Consider the following 15,291-nt stretch of genomic DNA (forward strand, 5'->3'; position numbering starts at 1 on the left):
CTGTTACATAAATCATGGATTAAATAAATCATGTGTTACGTAAATCATCGATTATCGTTAACAAAAATAGATACGCAAAAATGACATGAAAAATTATTGAATGTCCAAATCATATAAAAGGAGCATTATTCTTGAAAAAGGAGCAAAATTAAAGACTACAGAAGTCATTCAGGAGGCTAGAAACTGCATTTCAAGAAATCATTTTTTACTTCCAAATAGAGTAAAACTATCAATTTGATGGTCCTTCAGGAACTTTGAAAAATGTTAATAAACTGTATCGTTAACAACTTCTTTTTAGTAGTTTTTCAATCTTTTTGGAATCTTTGTCTCATGACAAGTTGTTTGAAAATGTCAAGATCTGAAATGGGAGGTTCAATTTTAGAATAAAGAAATTAAAAAAAAACAAATAGGAAAAACACAAGATATACCTAAAAAAAATCAACAAAGGAAAAATAAGCCGTTTATGTGTATCATAAACAAAGAAATTGAAAAGGCAAAATTTATTGAATGTGTTATAATTGAAAACCAGGTTAACAAGTATATATGTATGAACGTGTACAACTGTAGTTTCTAATATGAAAGAAAATATTTATGTTATAGTTATATGTTAAGTATACAAAAAATGAAAGCAAATGTCCAAAGAAATATTAAAATATAAAATATACTCGCTATTCAGACTAATATAATACCTGAAATTAAAAATTAAAATTAGTTGCTGTAAACAGTTTGGTTATAAACTAGTAGTAAATAATAGTAATAATATGTTTGAAAAATCGTATGAAAAAGAGAAAAAAAGAAAAGAAGCTCGTAATATATATTTTGAACAATCGTATGAAAAAGAGAAAAAAGAAAAGAAGCTCGTAATATATATTCTTATTAATTGAAAGAGACTTGTGTTATTTATATCTCAAAGTATATTCTTGTTTTCTCTCTGGAGAAGTAATACTCAAGAAAAATAGACTTTTTAATAAGACTAAGAATCATGAACTTTGGTCGATAAAGATTATAATAGACGTTTAATTAATGCGTAACGTTTGGTAAGACTGATTCCAATAATCATAAAACGTGGTCCTTATGACACCGTAATAGAAGAAGAGCAGAACGACGGATCACTCTGACCATACGTCCCTTTAGGTATATAGCAAAAAAAGACAAAGAGTCCCTGTGACTTTCGTCTTTGTGTGTGTGTGTATTCGTCCCAATGACCACGACACAATGATCCCAATGATCTACACATATGTATGTGTATGTAGGTGAAACAAGCTTGTTACCAGTGTACTGTATGTTATTATGCACAGTCTTACGATAGCCAAACCATTTGTTGATTGAGGCTCGTGAACAACAATCACTCAAATAGTGATCGCATCGAGATTCCTCCCTATGAGGATTACTGACGGCGTGTTAATGTAAGCAAGCGACTTTTCGTCTTTGTTTGGAAGAATGACACTACTGTGTCTTTATATTCGAACTAAAGAATGATATTCAATGTCCATCACAATCACAGAATCTAATGTGAACCCAGTGTCCACGAAAGTAAAGAAAACACTCGATAGTTTCGATTAAAAGCTATGCACGTGCGTTGCGACAACGTATCTACTCGCGAGTCGTCGCCGCCATCTCCCTTTGTTTTTGTCCCGAAGCAAGGGCCTCAAAAACTCCCCCTACGCCCTCTATCGAGTGTGAGTCTTTTCGACTCCCCACTCTAACTCTCTAGGGTCCTGATTACTGTCTCTTGACCGGGTTTTTTGAACACAAGTGATAAAAAGACCGGCGGTATAAACTGCCTTCGGTCTGATGTGAGCTGTCACAATTGTAAATTTATGAGGTTTTTATGAATCATTTTTTCTTAAAGGAAATAGATTCTATAGAGTCTTGACATCGGCTAAGAATGAGGATGAATAAGTGTATTACCTGAATGTTATAAATTATAGTGAAACGTATCAATAACAAATGATTTCTCTATTAGCTTTGAAGGGAAGTCTCGCAGAGGAGAGGGGATTTTTTCCAATGTGGAGTCTAATCTTACGCCATTAATTCTTTTGAGGGCGCTGGACCACCTGGAGTTTTGTAGCTTTACAGGAGAGAATCGCCATCTCTTGAAACTGACAACACACATCAGAATATTGTAATATCCTTCAAAAATACAGAAAACCAAAATAAATGATTATATTTTTTATTTTTTTCCTCTATTTTGCTCATGTTAAAATTATTATCTAATGCATAAAATAATAGCAATAAAATATAATTTAGTAATATTTATATATATTTTTATTGATTAAAGTAACAATTTCACTGTTTTTATAAATGATGCAATATTTTTTATTGGTACTGTACCTTCTTTTCTTTCTCTTTTCTTCGAACTATCAAATATTATAAATTTATATATAGATATCACTTTTTTTTAGTATAAAATCGAATAGAAAAATGGGAGTCGAATGGTTTGTTAATTTAAATGCATTTTATTGCATTAGATGTATTTATTTGTTCTGGGTGGTACAATCGGATAATCGACCGAGAGCATTGAAACAGGGTGGGAAGTCGAAGGAGGCAACCACCCTCGCGGAAAGACGACATAGCTTCACGTCCCGCCCTTAACCCACCGGTGAGAGATCATGTGGGATGTTTAGGCTTAAACCGGATCGAGATTATGAGGCTCGATATCGTTCACGACCGCAATGGAACGCGGCCTATTCTTCAAGGGTTAACTGGTTTTGACATCCGTCGGAATTATCACGCTTTTATGCATACCGCTCCGTCATCATCGCTCCTGCTTTCTCAGGCACTTTTTTATTTAGGCATTAAAGTGGTATCATGTAGTTTGCTTACACTCAACGCAATCGATTGACTCATGATGAAATTCAATCGAACATTTTTCATCTTCTCCATAAAAGTTATGTTATAAGCAAACTGTAATTAATTTCAATATAAAAAAAATTATATATGTATACAATTTTTACTATTATTTTCATTATATATAGAATTTTATATGTATGAATAAAATTGGAGGTAAATTATTGCAATTATTTACTTAAAGAAATAGAGTGAAAAAATGCAAAAGATAGAAACACGAGGTGGGGAAGGAAGGGGAAATTAATGGGGATTCTGCCGCCTATAAAAGAAGCCTAGTTCTGTTTGTGTGCCGTGTGCATCTATATCCGATCGTGTTTCACGAGATACGTGTTCCAGTATGTGTCTCTCACGAATCCAACTCAATAGTCGCATACAACAGGAACAAGGCCTCCCGATACCGTCGTGTTTGGTCTCGACGATGAGTCGGGACTATTCAGGTAGATACCAACGACAAGGATAACCTGCGAGGATGTTCGTCTTCTCTCTTCTGCTGCCGTGTCTCACCTGAGAGTTAGAATCCCTTACCCTCTAGATTCAGCTCGACATTCTCACGCTAATTGGCCGGCAGCGCCCTCCCTGTAATTTCATTAAGGGGTCTCGTGCCTATAGTGAGTTTAAGGCCCCGCCAACGCGTCTATACCTTGCCCTTATCTCTCTTTTTCCTCTCTACAAATATTTGCCAGCTTTGATGGCTTTACAGAGTTCAACAGAGTCGTGAACCGAAGAATTGGAAGCCGGTATACTTTGCGAGCAGAGTCAGACTTCATGTTAATTCTTCGGAGCATTTCCGTCGTTTATTTTCGTTTATCGGCTCATTACACACAGATAAATCACAGATAAATCGACGAATCTACCCGATATTCCGCCAAAATATATTAGACACGTATAAAAAGAATCTAAAAAGAAGGTATTTTATATTACAATATTGTTGGCTAATTTAATCTTCATTAATCATTAGTTCTATGGCACAAAAATTTAACAAAGAGCAGAATTTATAAGCTTGATCTACCCCAAGATATATCAGGTAAAACAAAAAAAGCTTTTATACCACTTTTACTTTTATATTTTGCGGTGCAGGTAGAAAGCGTATATTTTAATAAATGAATGAACTCTCTTCTTTCTTCGAGACCTTGTTATTTAATGGGAGGTCCAATAAATTTTTTGTGCCTATCCAATCCTTTGACAGTATCCATGGCGCTAAGACGACAACCAGCCGGAAGTGTATACTTAGCAAGTGACCTTATATTAATCTTGTATTGTATAGAAAATACACATTCTTCAAATTCTGATTGTTGTCCTTTTATTCTCTTTGCTTTGTTCTTTAGCGCAGATTTTGAAGTGACTTCTTCTTAAATTAAAATTTATAAATAAAGATTAAAATCGAGGAATAAGCTTCATCAATTATATGCTATTATTTGCTAATCCGTATTATTGCATTTGTTGAGCATATTCTGAGTTAATCTCTGTTTGAAAATATTAAAAAAAATTTTTTTCTGTGTTTGCTATATTTCCAAAATGGCATTATTTTCTCTCGTTATATCTAATATACTTTATCTACAATTATTGAAATGCAGTATATATGTTGTATGACAATTATTTTATAAATCTGTATTTTTTATTATCATACTCGATTTTATCGTGATTTTTATTTTGCGTTATTACCGTTGAGAAAGTTTAGCTTGTTCCGTAATAATAATATCTAATTACTCATTGGCTTTTATGTTAAGAACCAAAGGACTTCTCGTGTTGAATCGTGCGAACAAACGATAAACGTAAATGTTGGTCGCCTCGAAAGGTCTCGCGAATGCGATATATGACTTCCTATCGACTTGACTTTGCCAAGAGTCAACGTCATCTCCAGGCTCACGAACCTGTTTATGATTCCTCAAGAGGAGAACCACCAGCAAGATCTCATGGGCGGTCGTTTCAAATGCCTCTTGTGGTGAACAATGTGCCAGGGTGTGCATACAATTAACCGGCGCGTTGTTGTCGACTTTGCACGTTCTGTGTAATTGCATCGTGTTTTGCTACGTTGATGGGTCTCCTCCATGTTCTTTTTCACGGTCTATGTGGCCCAAACGTGCCTGAGCATACGATCTGCTTGCTAGCAGAATCGCGAGTGACCATATTCACATCTCGCGACGACCGGCGAATGCGCATGGATAAGAATTGTACGCTTAATCATTGCGTTTCCTCTCTCAAATGATAGGGTCATGATCTTTAATAAATATATAATCTTTGCATGTAATTTATTAGTTATTATATTATCATTACATTACTGTGTGATATTATATATTATATATAATCCGTAAAATAAAGTATATACGTATTTTATACGCATATTTTTTACAGATTTTATTCAAATCAGATAGAAAAATATATTATTTGAATACTGCAATTGGCGTTATATATTTTTACAGTTTTAAGAAAAATAAAATACACATATTTAGTCGTCATTATTTTAATCATTTTAATTCTATTTTAATTCTATTAAAATATCTGAAAAGTTAAATTCATATATGTTGTATGATAGTTAAGCAAATCTTTTATTTGTGTTTTATTATACAGATCGTTGATTCAAGCATTCTCTGAGAAACCATCATATTAGGATACTCCTTTAAAAATATTTATTAATAACAAATCTATTATGAACCGGAGATGCCAAATTATTTTGATGATACGGGAGGAATCTTTTCGGGTATTAATTTCGTTCCATGTAATTTCATAAGTGGTTGGCGCCAGTGGATTAAAGCTTCTCGAATGGCTGGTCGGCGTCTTTTTGTAGAAAATTATCAGATTAGAAATCGGACACAATCGTGTATCTCGTAGATCTCGGGGGAAGCAATCGCAACTGGCGAGCCGTGAAATCCCAATTTGCTCGCAGATTATATTCGCAGATTGCCGAAGTTTGAGAAGCGTGAAACTGAGAGGGTGGAGCGTGACGCCATTTGATGCCACTACTTAACCAGCACGAGCGTTTCACGTTATTATACTTGTGTTGAGAACGTAAGTCATGATATTTAAAGATAAATTTAGTTAAACGAAATATTACAAACGAATTTATTATCCAAATCAATAAATAATTGAAGAGTACATTTTTGCGATATAGAATGATCATTATCAATATTATTTTAACCAATAAAAGTTTTATTTTCATTGCAAATATTTCTACGTTATTGAATGTTTAATTAATTTTTATAGTGTTTTATATTATATTTTAAATTTCAAAGTCTTTTTAATAGAGATATAGTTAACATAGCGCAACTAAAATTAATTACGGCTGTAATTTGTCAGTTTTATATAGGTTTTAATTAACTATACAAAAAAACTTTTTATTGCTATATATTTAACATATTGAAATAATGAAGGATAGAAGGAAATAGAAGGAAATAGATGCGTTATGCATGATAACAAAAAACAAACTGCTACAAGAGATAGAGAGAGTTACAATTTTCAAAATAATTTTCTTCACTTTTTAAAAAAAGTGACAATGATAGGTCTCCGTGTGTTAGTTCTGATTGTGCACATTCGAATCTAGATATTAAGAAGAAAAAAAAGGAGCTTTAGTCCCTTCTACGAGCCACATTATACTTTACTACTTGGACCGTTAATATATTATCGCTGTAACACCGTGATATATTTGACGTGAGTGTCGGAAAAATTAAAGCAATCTTTTTCTGTTGGTACCGCCGGTGGTCTAAGATCGCGAGCCGAAACCAGACTTCGTTCATGGTAATCGGAGATGTTTGGATATAAATATGTACGTATTAATAGAGAGGCCACCCCATAACCACTGTTTCACAAGGAATACATCTCAGGTCAATGGAAGAAAAAAAGTATCAATTTGCACGGATTAATCTATTTCACACATACATATAATATACAATATATATATATATAAATTTTATTTATTCTATTTATAAAAGGATTAAAAATTTACAATAAATCTGATTAATTTGGTCAGTAATTATTTGTTACATTATGACATATTGAGTTATAATTTAACTCAGTTTAAGTTAGAAATTATTTTAATTATTGTTAGTTCGACGAATATTTTAATCTTTAAAGAGAGCCAGCTATTATATTTGTTTTTTATTTGTTGTTTTTATGCTATATTTATATAATAGTTAACAAAATAAAGAAACTATTTACGCAGAAGAAGGAAATTGAAATTATTAACTGTCTGGAAGTGTTTAATTTACGATATAATCAAACACTCGATGATTTGTATAATCTATGCAAAGGTGGTCTAGAGTAGTTTAGAGTCTCAATCGGACTTCATATATATGTATGCTTGTCCGAAACAGCTTTCTTCTTTCGACTAGATGTAATGTGACAAGCTCTTTGGGATTCCCGACGGTCGTTTCGCGGATGTTAACAAGGCATCAACATGAGTCTCGTGCCTGACTGCGGTCGACAAGTGAAACGATCGAGAGGGGTGCGGCAACCAGACCGACCACGAATAATGCCGATACCGAAATATTGGATTCACGTCATGTTCATCTTTTTTTATATATTTCCTGTGAAATATTTCGCTTGCCAGTCGATTGTTTTCATTATTTTTAACACGTAACGCATTTTGTGATAAATTAATCGGGAGCATTCCTATTTATTTTTTCTGCGAAATATTATTTAAATGTGATTTTTTAGGGGCCACCAACAAAGTGTCTTCGAATTATGAGAAACATTTCCGCCACAACCAAAGAAATCGAATGGATCGCTTCTTCTTTCAAAACTTAACTTGGATATAATTATATATTCATATGTATAACACGTGATAAATTATTACTGATGAAATTTACATACACATACAGCAACTTATACATTGACACAATTATTTATTAACTTTTGTTTTATGGCAAGATATAATTTTCTGTAAGACTTTTTATCTATTTAAAATGCTTTCGACTTTTAGTCACAATAGAACATCTCTTATATATTTTCATATTTTTTTCTATAAAATATTATATAAAAATAGAAAAAGATAAGATATTTCATTGAGACAGAAAGCCGAAAACATCTTAAATAGATAAAAAATCTTGCAGAAAATTATATCTTGCCATAAAATGTATGCGATTTTACGAAATTATAACAAAGAACAAATCAAGATTTTAAATCAAATATAGAAAATTCTCGCTTCCTTTTTTTCTCTTAATTTTGGTTTCTTACGTTTACATGTATTTTTCATGCATTTTCTATAATTTTTCGGCCGTCATCACAGAAAATCAATCGCTCGTGTCAAGAGAAACGTTCCAATCAGCGAAGAATCGTGGTTGCACGTACGTTGCATGTACGAGAGAACAGCAGTAAGGGTGTCGCCGTTCGAAAAATGAGAATGCATTACCCCGACGCCTCCTCTCAAGAGTTCTCGGCGAGATCGACGTTGGTGGTTCGGCGGATAGCACTGGCGTCTGGATCTGGACGCTATTACTAACGTAGAAGCGAGCAAGAGAGTGCACCGGAGGGCGACGGAGAAAGAGAACTCTTCTCTTCGCTCCCAGCATAGGCATTCCAAAACAAAGAGCCCGCGAGGCTGATTCAACGGTGGACAATATGTAAATCAGTGGCTGGCGGTGGTCACGATGTCGCGACCTCGTCGTTTCGCTTCGGGCTACCTTCTCAAACCTTCACCATCACCGCCACCAAAAACCTGCTACTAGACCGACTTCCCATAGAGGTATATAACCATATATAATAGTCGCTGATGCGAGAAATTTTACAGAGATAATTGAATGGAAAAAAGAGAGAGTGAAGAAATGATTTCAATTGAGTGAGAAATTATTTCAATTGTTTAAGAATTATTTCATCGAGTCTGGAATTTCCCTAAGATGTCAATTATTTACTGTTGATGAATAGTTTTATGTAACAAATATATATTTGATATTTTAATTATTTAATAAGTTTTATATGCATTAGTTTAAAAAAATGAATATTTTAAGATTTCGCAATACGGACTATGGTTCCGCAAACATTTTCTCATTGGAAATGAATGACATGCATTAAATCAAACTGTTGTTACAATGTAATGTTACATGAAAAATCACTTTTTCATGATGCATTTTACATCGGTGATTTTTGAAAATGACTACGTTCAATCAATTCTGATGCATCAACTGTAAATTCAAGCCGTGTCGTGCATTCATACGGATACCAACGATGACGCATGCGCCGGTCAGGATGACTTTGGTTCCCATGCATTCGCGAGAACGGTTCACGATATAACAGCTCCATGGTCAACTTCTCGGCCGTTCCTATCTATGGCAATTAGCTGTTAAAAGTGTTCGTGTGTTTCACCAGTTATCGCCGACCCACCCACGTGCCCGAATCGCCCTCCGCGCGTTATCTTGCGACAAAATGCATCTCGTTGGACCGGAACAGCTAGACCCGAAAACGGGCTCTGGTTTGTCGCGGTAGGTGTTCGCATGCAAGGACGACGTCAATATTGCGAAAGAATGACGTTCCCATAATGCTAATCATTCCCTTTTCATGCAGTCCTCCGATCTTCGTCTTTTTTCCGATCAGTATCATGCTTCTAAGAAGCGACCTCAAAGTTCCCACAAATGGTACCTCTTTTCTTTGAAGTCATCTCACCGCTAACCAGAAGAAACCACGTCATAATCACTAACACGAGAGATGCAACTATAAACGTGGCGAGAGAATACTTTTACGATTTACTCTTGATTTATCTTTAATATAAATGATGTTTGGGCGAATAAAATGTTATTTCATTTTTTCAAGAATCAATTCTTTTTTGCTCTATTTAAATTCTCATACAAACAAATTTATCTAGTTTTTAATATTTTTTACATACTTTTAATGTTATATATACAGAATTTTATTATAATTTATCTTTAATGAGAAATTATCCTTTGGATAATTATGTATAAATTAAAATTAAAATTATAAAATTTTTATTTTATTGATCGTATAAATAACGAAAGGTGTTATACGTTACAAACATAATATGATAATTCTGTTATAATTCTGTGAACAGAATTATAGACAAACACGCGAAATACATATATCTTGAGAAATATTTCACACAAAATTTTTATTAATATTTATTATGGTCTGATGAAGGACATGCACGCATTTCGTTGACGCACGAATAGAGAACCCCTTATACTATCGGCTAACAAGGCAAAATTAGTCGTGAAATATATCTAGACTATTTTAGAACGTGGTAACCCGTGACAGGATGGCGAGGAATGGAACCTATTAGCGGTACCGCCTCTCAATTAGTAGCAGTTAAAGATGACCGTGTGCTATGCTTATTTTCCTCAGATTGTTCAAATTACGAAATTACTATGAGGTTTCACTCCCTGGATATTTTCCTTTCTCATCATCGAAAAAAGAAAAAACAAAATTTAATATAATTACTTTACAAAAAGAATATTTTTTGCAAATTACGTACCACAAATTATTGTATTATCGATTGAATATTTCTGTTAATAAAAATTTTAGTAATAAAAAGGTAATGCAATTTTTATATAATAATTTTGCAAGATGCTGCTGAAAATTTATGTAACATATAATCACATGAATTTGTACTCAAGCGACGCTGTATCGATATAGTAAACTATATTTTTCAAGAATACCGCGGTATCTTGAGAGAACCGCTTCAACTTTGGAATCCTTTTGTCTCGACATTATTGAAAGATGTTTTAAGGATCACTAGGAATGTTGCGGGAGGGCACCTTCGGGTATTCGAGAATAGCGATGAAACGAGGACGAAGGAGAATATTGCGAGTCAGATAGCGAGTGATGAAGAAGAATGAAAATAGTGAGTGGCGATTCCCTCTAGCAATTCATGCGGGCGCACTGTCCTAATTACAACGGAGCCTTTTATTTTACTTTTTTTTTTCTTAACTGAAAGGGACCGAAATATTTGCCCGCGGCAATGGCGGGAGCTAAACGATTTTGGACCATTCTCAGGACTCATTCAAAGCGAAGTGCAAAAGAATCATCGTCAATGATAGAACAAACTAGAAGAGACGCCGAAGAAGGCTAGAAGAAAAGAATAAAAAAAGTGTAAAGCGTATCCCGTAGAAAAAGAACATCGCAGAATTTTTCCAAACCATTCATAATGCCAACTGATCTTCGTGGTCTCTTTTCATTCATTCCTCATTCATTCATATCTCATCATATCGATTGTCGAGTTTTACCACCAACAATTAGTACGCTATACTTCTTTAATAATCAGTCTGAAAATCCGACTCCATTCGGTCCCTTTCTACCTACTGGCAGTAGGCGCCGGACTTTCGGATTCCATCGGGGAAGATCAATCTGCCGATTATTTGTTAATCATTGTTGGGATATTCTTGAATCTTGAAATAAGTATTATTAAGTACATTTATGTTTGCGAAAAAGTTATTGTAATAAATTTACTTTTTATCATTTTAATAATTTATACGAAATAGTAACACAAAACGCACAATTTACAAATAAATACAACATACTCGGTTTTATAAATAGTAAAGAATATTTCGACAATTGTTTTTCGTAAATAATTTGACAGCGTAAATTTTTTCACGATACCATGTGCTATTACACATCGAAGGAGTTATCTGTTTTACTTGAAGCAATCCCATCTTCTTATATAGAATCGTATCGTTCTTCAGCGGTCAAACGTAGGAAGATGGGCTAACGATCTTAATGGCTCGGCAAAACATTGACACCTCGGCGGCGCTCAGGAGACCATCTGGACGAGGATACCAAAGAGAAGGCGGGCAGAGATCGTTAAACACAGGGTCAGCACGAGAGAAGTGGAAATCCTTATGAGAAAGTAAGTTGGGCGAACGATGACAACGAGCTAACAGCGTGTGCAAACATGGCGGCTTGGGACAGAGCCGTACCGGGTCCGATGATCATGTACTTACGCGTTTCCTCTCAAACACTGACTACGTCGACAGCTCCAGAGACACGGCATCGGACACTGATCATGGGAAAAGATAGATTCCGCTTGTTCACGTTGGAATGTCCGAGCCGAATGCTCGAGCAACATGTGCTGATGATCGGAGAATTGTCTCGTTAATTTTCAAAAGTAAATAGCGAAATGTGTACGAAGTACATTTACAATTGTATCCTTGGAGTAAAGTAAGATTTAGTGAATATATTAAATCGATTTCTTTAACACATTTATATTTAATAAATTCATTTAATAGAGGAAATTGTAATGAGGAGGACGGAAAGAATGACATTGAAGAAACAACGACAAAATGTTTTGAATGGTCTTTGGTTTAATATGATACAACTGAGCGGGCATTCTGAGCACAAAAGAGCCCACTTCCATATCCACAATTATAATCCGCATTTTATTACTATTATTATAGAATATTATCAGATCTGTTCATATGTACAATATATGTATGAAGCGACCGCACTAGTTAATTTTAATTTTATTTATCGTGTATCGCAATATATGGAACGTGCCTATCTTACTCACTAAAATTTTAGCCTGTAATCCTGTGCGCCAAATTTTTCTCACTTACAATTATCGGAACCATTCAATTTTACAATAAATCAGAATATTTAAGATCGTATATAGTTTTTTTATTTATGCGTTCCATACATTTTTCTACAATTGTTCGAGTTGTGATTAAAAAAGACAGAGAGACCAATTAAGAAGGCGTATATTTATATTAATCTTCTCAAACCCGCTGAGCTGCTACGCTACTTTTAGGAAAAAAGATGTCTTCATAAAAATCATATCATAAATTTTGTGATTTTAAGTTTATAAAAAACAATGTTTCTAAAATATAAATTAACTTATCATAATATAAATTATCAGTACTTTATAATAAAAGATCTATTTAAAGCAATATTATTTTAAAATAACAGTCAATTGTTATAAATTACAAATAATAAAAAATTACGATACAAATAGTGAATTAAAATTCGAGACAGTCTTCTCGTCTATTCTTCTTTTCTCTTTTTCCACTTTTTTTTCTCTGTCTTTTTTTTTCATTGAAACGGAAGCAAAGTAGATTCGATAATGAAAAATTCGGTAATGAATAATTAGTCGCCTGAGGAATATTCTAAGATGCATATATCACAGACGCAATGGAAATAAAAATATACTTTATACGATACGTGTATGCATGCAAATAATGATTTAATAATAAACGCATTAAAATTGCATCGATGATAATTATAAATCTCGTGCGCACACATATAATTTACGAGAAAATATACTTTATACGATGCGTGTATGCATGCAAATAATGATTTAATAATGAACGCATTAAAATTGTGTCGATGATAACTATGGATCTCGTACGCATAGATGTAATTTACAAGTTTCGAGAGATAACTTTACGAGTTTCTACTAATATGAAAATTAAGTATGATTATAAATAATACAGACGTTCTTTTATAAATAATCGCACAGCAATTTTTTCTATTGTGGCCACTTTTTTTCAAGAGATAGCCACGCGACTACCAGTCGTAAGTACCAAAAAAAATTCTTCTGACATTAATTTTGAAGATTACTGGCATAGGACGTATCAGGATATGATTTCTATGAGATTTGAAATTATATAAACGAAATATATATTAGACAATATAAAAATATATATATATATATATATATATACAGGGTGACCCATTTTAACTTAGGCAGCCAAATAACTCGAAAAATAAGCAAGATAGAGAAAAATGTTTTAGACAAAAGTTGTATGGTTTCGAGGGGGCCATAAGATGGTATCATTGGTTTGACCTTGAAGAGTCATTTGAAGGTCACGTGAAGGTCACTTCAATTTTTTTAAATGGAACATCCTATATATTTTTGTACATTCTTGTAGCTCATCTCGAGAGCTTTCCAAAACACTATAATTAAGTACATTTTCGTTAAGTACTTTTTGAGTTATGAGGCTTGAAATAATTTCTTAATTTTACATAAACCGTAAAATATCTTGTAAAATATTCATTTTTCGATTATCTTACCTTAATACTTTTATGTACAAAATAATGAGAGGAATCAATTGGTGTAAAGAAAACACATAGTTGTTTTTAAGAAAAAATATGGAATTGTTAATTGCAAATTACATATTTTTTCTTAAAAACAACTATGTGTTTTCTTTACACCAATTGATTCCTCTCATTATTTTGTACATAAAAGTATTAAGGTAAGATAATCGAAAAATGAATATTTTACAAGATATTTTACGGTTTATGTAAAATTAAGAAATTATTTCAAGCCTCATAACTCAAAAAGTACTTAACGAAAATGTACTTAATTATAGTGTTTTGGAAAGCTCTCGAGATGAGCTACAAGAATGTACAAAAATATATAGGATGTTCCATTTAAAAAAATTGAAGTGACCTTCACGTGACCTTCAAATGACTCTTCAAGGTCAAACCAATGATACCATCTTATGGCCCCCTCGAAACCATACAACTTTTGTCTAAAACATTTTTCTCTATCTTGCTTATTTTTCGAGTTATTTGGCTGCCTAAGTTAAAATGGGTCACCCTGTATATATATTGTATATATATATATATATATATATATATATATATATATATATATTGTATATATATATATATATATATATATATATATATATATATATATATATATATATATATATATATATATATATTGTATATATATATATTGTATGAATTTATAAAATATCTATCTCATTTTATTAACGGCAAAATATTGATTTATATAAAATTGTAAACTCATATTGAAAAAAAATTTTTCTCTAATGTGCCCTGTTGCTAATAGTCCTCAACAGCCTCGCGTTATATTAAAATAAAAACAAAAAAAAATCCGTATCGGTATAAAAAAAGATCATGTAAAAAGATACTTTTTAAACAGGATAGTATCAAGTAACACGTAATACTAGAGGGGCCTGTGAGTGAAATAATTGCGATCAAAAGTGTAAAATTAACGAGCCTCATTTCTGATTAGAGTCCTTATACCCTGCGAAGGTATAACAAGAGATGGAAGCAGTAGCAGCAGCGCGATACACGACATAGAATTACCTTTATCGCGTCGATGCATTTTTCTCTTTTTGCGCTATAATAGTGATATCGTTATAATAGTGATATCGCTATAATAGTGATATCAATGTAAAACTTCATATACACGAGTAAAATACGTGATACGAAATTTTAATTGTGATATATTCCTCTTTCTTTTATACACTAGACATTTTTAAGCTCAACTATACACTTTAAATACAATCGATCGGAGTGTGTAAAATCTTTATAAAAATAAAATAAATAATCTGAATAAATATAGATATACTAATATTATAGTTAGTCAATAAATTATTATATAAGATTATGAGGCACAAAACGCTCGCGAAAAATCTTTCTAATGATGTAAAATTATTGTCGCGTGCACAGTGTAATTTATACACGCAATTTTCTCTATTCATTGATCACAAGAGATCGAAAATACTGTGTTCGATTATAACTTACAGCGTA

General features: G+C 32.9%; 1 long non-coding RNA gene across 1 annotated transcript in view; it reads left to right on the plus strand.

Annotated features, from left to right (window-relative positions):
• Window positions 1-15,291, plus strand: part of LOC145972594 (uncharacterized) — a 162,365-nt gene that overhangs the window by 115,706 nt on the left and 31,368 nt on the right. The window lies entirely within an intron of this gene.

This window comes from Camponotus vicinus, unplaced genomic scaffold (assembly GCF_025532165.1).
Source record: "Camponotus vicinus isolate PSW18456_S1 unplaced genomic scaffold, iyCamVici1.0 SCAF_1, whole genome shotgun sequence".
In the NCBI taxonomy this organism is placed as follows: domain Eukaryota; kingdom Metazoa; phylum Arthropoda; class Insecta; order Hymenoptera; family Formicidae; genus Camponotus; species Camponotus vicinus.